We start from the raw sequence: 10000 nt of genomic DNA on the forward strand, positions 1-10000 counted from the left end.
ATACTCAAAGGAAACAAGTAATGCCTTGGCTTACAGCCCTGGACTCGGAGTAGGGTCGTATTGTCTGGCTTGGCGGGAAGCAACGGTTATGGACATAAATGGAGCGCTGTAGCTTTTTTTCGTCTTCTAAAACACTTTATGATAATTGTTTTGGTAATTTGATCGTCTGGGATATTATGATAATTGATTGTGTAATTTGTTATATTTAATTATGAACCACGAGTTCTCTCTCTTCCGATGAAGATTTATATTGGTCAACTTATAAACTTAATTCACCGATGTTGGTGAATCTGCCTTCGTTCCTTCGTTAATAGCCAAGTAAATATTTGTTAGTTTTTGAGGACTCTTCGAACCGCGTGTTAAAGCGTCCGAATCGGGGACGGAATAAAATTGTCCCTTGTCAAGCAGATAGTCCCCAGATCTCAAGTAAATAAATTCTCTGGTATTTTGAAGAGACAACGCTCCGTAACGACACTGGTACAAACAGTGGTGTCCACTTTTTATTTTTCTCACTGAGAAACCTGAAGTAGAATACCTCCCACCCTCCACTAGCCACTTCACTAGATGCTGAGGCTGTTAGCACCTTAACAATACTCATGTTACCTCGCTCTTTTATCGTTGCACTTCTTGTTTTCTATTTCGGTGGTGCTTAATGTGAAACTTCTTCTAGGAACCGGTGAGTGTCTTCGGTCAAGTTACAAATCTATCATTCATTTCTCTTGAAATATTTGACTTTATTATTTAGATTATTTCATATCTCTGATGATAAATATCTTGCACATAATCATCAAACAGTTATCACAATTTTCTACTGAAGATTTTTACATGAACAATTATCGTAACACTTGCTACAACGTTCCCATTGTCTTGTACCTTGCATCATGGCTGATACTGTGGCGTGGACCAATAAGAAGGCAAAATCGTCACAGAAACCCCGCCCTAGGTCGCTCCATTTCGCGCATGCGCTAAACTCTATCCAGCTATTGGCTCACATGACTCATAAGTAACAGCTCGTGAGAGCGATTTATGTATGGGTATGAATTTCAGCTGTGTGCGAAACGTCTTCTTATTTGTTTCTAATGCTTATTTCATGGTTGATAAATATATCTTAATATATAATTATTGTATCAGTGTGTTGGTGACTACCGCAGTGAATATGCTATATTGAATTTTGAATACTGTAGAAATTGAGAATATTTTAATTGATTATTATTCTATTTTTCAGTAGAAATATTTGGAATTCGTAATCTATATACAAAACACACACAAAAAAAGAATCAACTCATACGTTGCATAAAAAGATGAACTTAAATTTTCACTAAAGAAAACGTAAATGTCATGAGAAAGAACAAGTTATTTAAGGGGTAACTAAATATTTACTCCTATTGACCACCAGAGTTGAATTATTTATCATTATCATTTTTTACAATTTACTTGTGTATGATAGTTACAGATTAAGAGGCTTATTCACCCCAATAATAAGACGTTTGGTTACAATAATAATCATTCTTAAAATCATCATGATCTTATACGCGTTCCTGAGTAGTTACTGTCTGCCTAACTGCCTGTTTGCCTAACTGCCTGTCTGCCTAACTGCCTGTTTGCCTAAATGTCTACCTGTCTGTCAGTCCGTCTCTTTCTGTCTCTGCCTGTCTCTGTCTATCTCCTTACCTACCTGTCTATCTGCCTGACTGCCTACCAGCCTATCTGCCTACCTTTTTGCTTGCCTGTTTGCCTGACTGCCTGCCTGAGTGTCTGTCTGCCTCTCTGACCAATGGACTGATTGGTTGTTGCCTGCCTGGCTGCCTGCCTAATGGACTGACGGACTGCCTGCCTGCCTGCCTGCTTGCCTGGCTGGCTGAAGGACTGACTGACTAACCGACTGCCTGACTCCCTGACTTTTTGAGTGACTGATAGATTATCTCCCTGCCTGTCTGACTGACTGAGTGGATCCCCTTTGAGTGTGTCTGATTTAAGTCCTAGTTCTCGGACGTGACTCCGTGAATAGTCACCGTATGAGGCTGGCCCCCATAGGATCATTGTCACTGTTATAGTGATTTTCTATTATCATTATTATTTCATTGACTTTTTCTATTCTTCTAAAGAGTTTACGAATATTTAATATGTGGAGTCATAACTTTTAAACATTTGTGGCTAAAGTTGTTTAAATATAAAAAAATATCAACATTTATATAGCCCTTCCTCAATAATATAGTGGTGAGTATCTTCGCTTGACACGCGGAAGACCGGGGTTCGATTCCCCATCGGGGGGGTTCGAAATTTTCGACCACAGAGAGAGTATGCAGGTTGCGGTGCGCCCGTTGCCAAATGTCTAAAATCCCTCCACCTCCTTAGCCTTCTCCCTCTCCCCCTCCCCCCCTCCCCCTCTTTCTCCACCCTCCACTACCCCCCATACCTTATGCCCCATGCCCTATCCCCATCCATCCCCCCCCGTTCATTCCCACCCCCCGACACCTAATCCCCCATCCATCATCCTCATCTTCCATCCTCTATCTCCCATCCCATATCTCTAATCCTCCATGTCCTTCCCCAGCCCCCATTTCCCTATCCTTCATCCTCCGAGCCCCATCCCCCTATCTCCTATCATCCATTCCCATCCCTATCTCCCATTCACATCCCCATCCACATCCCCCATCCCTCATCCACCATCTCCATTCTCCATCTCCCATCCTACGTCCCCATCCCCCATCTCCTACCCTCCATCCCCAGCCCCATCCCTCATCCCTCATCCCCAATCCCACACAAATCATCCCCATCCCTCATCCCCCATCCTCCATCCCCCATCTCCTACTATCCATCCCCATCCCCATCCCTCATCCCCTATCCTCCATCCACCATCCATCCACCATCCCCCATGCCTTGTCCCCATCCTTCATACCCCATCCTCCATCCCAAATCCTACATCCCCAATCCCCTGTCTTCCATCCAAATCCCACACACCCCACCCCTGTCCCCATCCCTATCCTCCATCTTCCTGTAGACTTGTTTGTTGTCTACATTGGGTTTTGAGGCGTTGAGACAAACAAAATTGTGATTTGTCCTCTTTAATCTTTCCAAGACTCGACTGATCTATATCTCAAATCAGTACACGAGGAAAACACTGGCAGTTGCCAATGGTACAATTTTACATACAATATTCAAATGGTGGCTGTTGCCAAATTATAATGTAATGTATAATTCATTTACTACTTTCTACTGCTTAATTTACTTCTACAATGTACAATACACGAACTGAGTATGGACACTCAGTATTCTTACATATTTTTTTTATATACAAGCAATGGTTCACGTAGTAAAAATTATATCTGTCGTATGACGATTTGCAGTTGTCAATGGAGAACGCAGGTGCCCATTCGCGCTCAGCCATATGACCACGGGTGAGGTCCGACACAATAGGTGGTCTCACAGGAGTTTCTGGAGCGGTGATCTGACGTCCTATAGCTAAAATGCGTGCGTGTGCGCGTATGAACACTGGACACCTAAGGGATAGAATGTTTTATTCAATCATCCTCTAACACCCCACCTTCCATCTCCTACCCTCAATCCTCATCCCTCATCGCCTGTTCTTATCCCTCTTCTTCCATCCTCCATCCCCCATCTATCTTCCAACCCCTATCCCCATCCTTCATCTCCGTTCTCCATCTTCCATGCCTCATCCTACATCCCCTATCTCCTATCCTCTATCTCCCGTCCCCATCCCTCATCTCCCATCATCCGTCCCCATTCTCCCTCCCTTTATCCCCATACCCCATCCACCACTAAATCCCTAATCTCCCATCCTTCAGCCCCATCCCACATTCCTCATCATCTATCCTCCATCCCTCATCCCCATCCCTATCTCGCATCTCTCATCCCCATTCCTATCCCGCATCCCTCTTCCTCCATCCCCTATCCCACATCTTCCATTTACTACCCTCCATCCCCAACCTCCATATCCCGTCCCCATGCCCCATTTATCCTCCATCCCCTAACCTACATCCCCTATCCCCATCCTTCATCCCTCACCCTCCATCCCCTACATCACATCCCCATCTCTCCTTCTCCCACCATCTCACACACCCCGTCCCCATCCCACATCCTCAGTCCTAAATCCTCCATTCTCCATCCCCCATCCCACATTTCCTACCCTCCATCCCCATCCCCATCCCACATTCCCCGTCCCCATCCCTCAACCCCCATCCTTCATCACCTACCTCATATCTCCTATCTCCTATCCTCCATCTTCCATCCCACATCCCTATCTCTCATCCCCCATCCCCATCCCCCTTGGCTATCCCTCTTCCTCCGTGCTCTATCCACTATCACATATCCACCATCCCCGGTCACCATCCCCTATTTCCTATCCTCTATCCCTCATCCCTAATCCCCCATCCCCCGTTCCCGTCCATGACCCTCCATCCTCCATGCTTCATCTTCCATCTCCTACCCTCCATCACCATCCCCCATAACAATTCCTCATCCCCCATTTTTATCCCCACGTCCTCATTCCCAACCCCTTTTCCATCCTTCATCCCGCATCTATCCTCCATCGACCACTCCAGATCCCCATTCCACGTCCCAATCCCTCATCCCACATCCCCCGTCCTCATTCTTCATCCCCCATCCCCCATCTCCATCTTCCATCTCATGCCCTCCATCTCCATCGCCCTTACCTATCCCCCTTGTAAGAGGCTGGTAGAAATGAGGGTAGAAAGAGGGATAGAAGATGGGTTCTTCCATTACATAGGTAGGTTGTTTGTAAATAACAGTCGGAGCAAGCTGACTGAGTCCGCTTTGTGCAGGTAATAAAATAGCTGTGCTTGGGAGCTTGTATGTATATTTACATATGGCTGAAATGACATTCCTTTGTAACCTAAGTGAGAATTATGCAGAGACTCGAGATTATTCTAAGTCAACGAAATTGCCGTAAAGACAAAAAATCTGATTGGTGAGGTGGAAGAGAAAATTCAAATGATTCACAAATGTTAGATCACGCCCTTTGGTGAGGATCTTAAATATAAAGTTAAAGATCAACCCGAATCCCAAACCCCTTATCTCCCGCTCCCATCCCTCATCCACCATCCTCCATTCCCTATCCCCTTTCCCTCCATCTACTACTCTCCATTCTCATCCACATCTCCCATCCTCCATCACCCTAACCACATCCCCCATCCCCCATATTCCATTCCACGTCCTTATCCCTCATCCCCTATTCTACAGACCAATAGGTCTCTCGCTGTTCGTTTGTCCATGTAATTCCATGTAACTCTATATAACTACATCCCCCAACCTCCATCTCCCATCTCCTATCCCCATCTCCTACCGGCCATCCCCATTACCCATCCCTCACGTCGATCCCACATCCTCCTTCCCCCTTCCCATTCCCATCTCCTCTCCTCCATCCACTATCCTCCATCTTCTATCATTCATCCTCCCATCCTCCATCCCAACTTCCCCATCTATCCTCCCTCTTTTATCCCACATCCTCCATTCCCCATCCTCTGTGCACATCCCTCCCCCCCTATCCTCCATTCTTGATCCCTAATTTCTTATCCCCCATCTCACAACTCCTACCCATCCCTCTTTCCCTATCGTCCATTGTCCATCCTCCATCTCCTATCCCCCATTCCATATCCCTCATCCCCAGTTCCTATCCCTGATCCCCTGCCCCCCTCTCACATCCCCATTCTCCTATCCTCCCTATCCTTCATCCACCATACCCTCCATCCTCATCCCCATCTCCATCTCTCATCCCTCATTGCCCATCCTCCATCCCCATTCCGCACCCCCCATATCCTATCCTCCATCCCCCATCCCCCGTCCCCATCACCTATCCCCATCCTTTATACACCATTCTCCATTCCCCATCCTCCGTCTCTAACCCTCCATCCTTATCCCCATACTCCATCCTCTATCCACTATCCCCTATCTCCTATCCTCCATCCCATATACCATACAACCCATCCCCCGTCCCTATCTCTCCTTCCCATCCTCCATCCTCCATACTGCTCCAGTAGCAATAATAGATCAGTTATATAAGTTATAACGTTTACATGTGAAAAATGAGATACAACGCTAATCAATTTATTGATACTGTCGATCAAGTCTACGTGAAAGATTGAAAGCTGAAGGATAATATAAATAACAATAATTATAATGATATAGATAATAATAACATATTACCTCCACTTTCCTAGTATACGAAATATTCAACAACCTTGTATTATATAGACAATTACGTTTTCTTTAAAAGCCAACCGGTAGAGACAGAGAGAATTTAAACTTTTAAGGAGTGACATAAAAATATCTACCATGAGTTTTGTTTTAATTATATGTTCTTGATATTCAAATAGGTTATAAGGATCAGTCAACCACGCGTCAGTAGGTCATTAATACGCTTAAGTGCATTATATCTGTGTGCTACCAAATGCTCTAGAAAAAATATAATTATTTTCAATCTAGGAGACTTAAGAAGTTGGGCTAATGTATATAATCAAAATTTTCTTGTCCTATCTATCATATACAAACCATATACCCATATCTGTTATATACGCTAGCAGATTTTTGGTCATATATGTATGGGAAAGGTGTGTGTGTGTGTGTGGGTGTATGTATATGTACAAGTTTATGTAAATGTATATCCATATGCACATGTAAGTATGCAACCTGCATGTATATGTACAAATGTATATGCATGACTGACTGATTTATTTTGTCGCTGGTAATTCACCAGCTCCTCTATCCCCTAAGGTTCAAATTGTGCCGATGTCAAAGATTATGAGGGATTCAGACTATATTTAAGAGAAGTGTTTGTAGTAGGTCTACAATTTTGAAAGGATTTTTTTTTCCAGGAATGTGTGGAGGGAGGTCATAGGTATTGGTGATCGATCTCCTAAATTGTGTTTTAGTAAAATTTTCGATTCACTTAATCGGCGACCTCCCTCCATCTCCGTCCCTTTATACAGAAAAAGAGAAAACGAGGAGCAATCCCTTTGGTCTGCGTTAAAATATAATTTACACATAAACACCCCTTACCCCCTCCCCTTCCTTGCATAACAGTATCATCAATACACAGCCAACCTCCACTCATCCCTATCTCCTGCCTTCTCTCTTCTTTGCTAAACAGACATTCCCCTCTCTCAAGGAGCTCGGAGATGAGGGGGTGGAGAAGGATGGTGGATGCGAGTGGAATGGGCGGGAGTAGGTACGCACCTTTGACTTGGCTACCTCTCTTATAAGGGGGAAATAGCTCTTGGTAAGATTTGTGTTGGGGGTGAGATAGAAAAATCGGTTGCGGGAGGTTGTGTGAGTGGTATACTCTAATAGAATGTGGGGTATAGTAATAGATGTGCCGCATGTTCAAGACAGGGGTCGTCTCCTGACATAAGATAGCCGTGGGTGAAACGTGAGTGTCCTGTTGTTAAGCGTACCAGGGCAGTCTGTAGGCGTCAGCGATGTTAGTAAAAAGAAGACCAAGGGTAAACATGAGGCTTGACTTTGTGTGTGTGTGTGTGTGTGTGTGTGTGTGTGTGTGTGTGTGTGTGTGTGTGTGTGTGTGTGTGTGTGTGTGTGTGTGTGTGTGTGTGTGTGTGTGTGTGTGTGTGTGTGTGTGTGTGTGTGTGTGTGTGTGTGTGTGTGCGTGTGTGCGTGTGTGTGTGTTTTTCTTCCCAGCAATTTTGCCATTGAAGTGATAGGTTTGTTCGGATGAGTGGGAAAAAGCCCGACACAAGCAGCGGGGTGGTAGCAATGAACGGGGTCAGTGCTGCATTCCGGGCTGCCTTATCAGCTTGTTCGTTTCCGGGGATACCGACATGAGATGGTACCCAAAATAAATATACTAATTTGAAACGGGGGGGAGATTCGAATCAGCCTTGAGTGGATGTTCTGGATTATTGGGTGGAAGGAATGGAGGGAGGAGAGAGCTTCCTGGGCACTACGTGAGGATAGCTAGTAGTTCTGCATAGAAGATTGAGGTAAAGGGTGGGATTTAGGGAGACACTGCCGTGTATCTTACTCTTTGTAATGAACGAGAGCCATCAGTATAGATATGGGTTGCGAAAGGATGGTAGGACAAGTGGGAAAGGAATTCTTGTCGGATGATGCTTGGAGGACTTTCGTCTTTCGGTAATGTGGCCAATGCGAAGCAAAGGTGTAAGGGGGAGTAACCAGGGGGATAGCATGGGGGTTGTGTGTGGACAGTGCCGGTTATCTCTAGAGTGGATAGTAGTTCCACCATTTTCATGACTAAAGGACGAGCGTTGTGTGAGCGTCGACCGCAGCCTTTTGGCTAGATGGGCCAGGGAGGACTTGGAATAATGGGGTCTTTGTAAAACTCTTGATGCGGAAAAGATACTTTGTATATCATTGAACGGTGGATGTCTAGGGGAAAGTGTCTACTTTTTGCATATAGACTCATTATAGGAGTAATACAGAAAGTTCCTTTGCTGATGCGGAGGCCTAAATTGCGTATGGGATACTATATTTGAAGAGCTCTGGGAGAGGCTTAGGAATATAATCCAATTTGCTCTGTAGGAGGGTTTGATAGAAGCTCCAGAGAGAACGTCCCTCTGCCTTCCAGTTTGTGTGTGATAGTGTCTTCAAGAGATCACATGTTCATAGACATGAGACTCTGAGGCGTTTCAAGTGTGGGAGCCATGCAAGACTGGAGTCAAGAATCAGTCCTAGAAATCGTTTATGTTCCACCACTAGGAGTGGAGTGTTGTGTACATAAATTGAAGGATTCTCTTTATAGCTGCGTTGTCTACAGAAATACATGACGACTGAGTCTGACGTAGAGTTTTTAAAACCGTGGTCTTCGGCCCAGTAGAGAAGACGCCTTATGAGGACTGGATGGATTCCTATGCTCAAAAGAGCCAGATCGTCAACATATAAGCTGGCCGTAATTTCAGGGGCGATATGTTTTTTTATATCGTCGACTGCTAGCGTGAAACGTAGGACACGGAATAATACCTCATGGGACTCTCTCCTAACCTAACCAAACAAGCCTAACCTAACCAAACCTAATCTAAACTCAACCAAACCAAACCTAACCAAAACCTGACCAAATCTAACTTAACCTAACCAAACCTAACTTAACAAACCCTAACCTAACTTAACCAGATATAAATCTAACCAAATCTAACCAACATAATGACACTTAAACCAACATAACCAAAATTAACCTAACCAACCTTAACCTAACCTAATCTTAATCTAACAAACCTAACCTAACCAAACCCAACCAAATTGTAGATTTGTTATTTGTAACGTACATTGATTTTAAGAGCTCCTCGCCTATATTGAACTACATTCTGGAAGCATTCGCCGAGGAAAATTCTGGCTGTTGCCAATGGCAATATTTATATGCATATGCACATGGTGGCTCCTGCCACAACGGTTAGCTATATATAATTTATTCTCTACTATCTATGCCTTACTATTATTTCTATAATGTACAATGTATGAACTGAGTAAGGACACTCGGTATTTATGCATGGATTACTTATTTACAAAAGGGAACGCATACAAATATATATTAGTCGTATGCTGATTTTACAGATTTGCAATGTTCGAACATCTGTAACATATAATGCATAACAGACATGTATTCATAACACTTCTTGATGCTATTGCTGCAAGGACAAGCTGTAATAATGTTATTACTATGCAAAACTTACCATTGACTACCTTGCTTACAATCTAGCTGTAAGAAGCTAAGATATGAGGGAAACAAGGGTAGTGGATTGGAGTGTATATAGATTTTCAAAAACTTCTTGGCTGGTAGTACTGCTGTCCGTTTTTTTTTTTATGTATGGCCTTCTTTCTCTTTTTCTTTCTGCTGGTTGATGCTCTTGTTACATCCTTTTGTTCTTGCCTAGGATGTCCATAAACTCCTAAGAGTCATTAAAGCCAAGGGAAGTCATAAAATGTGCATTAGTAAGGCAAAAGTTGTGCTCCAAAATGGTCATCTGTATGACAAAGATCAACCTGTACAAGCCAC

Source organism: Oratosquilla oratoria, chromosome 3, assembly GCF_046742065.1.
Source record: "Oratosquilla oratoria isolate Oo_2021 chromosome 3, ASM4674206v1, whole genome shotgun sequence".
Taxonomy (NCBI): domain Eukaryota; kingdom Metazoa; phylum Arthropoda; class Malacostraca; order Stomatopoda; family Squillidae; genus Oratosquilla; species Oratosquilla oratoria.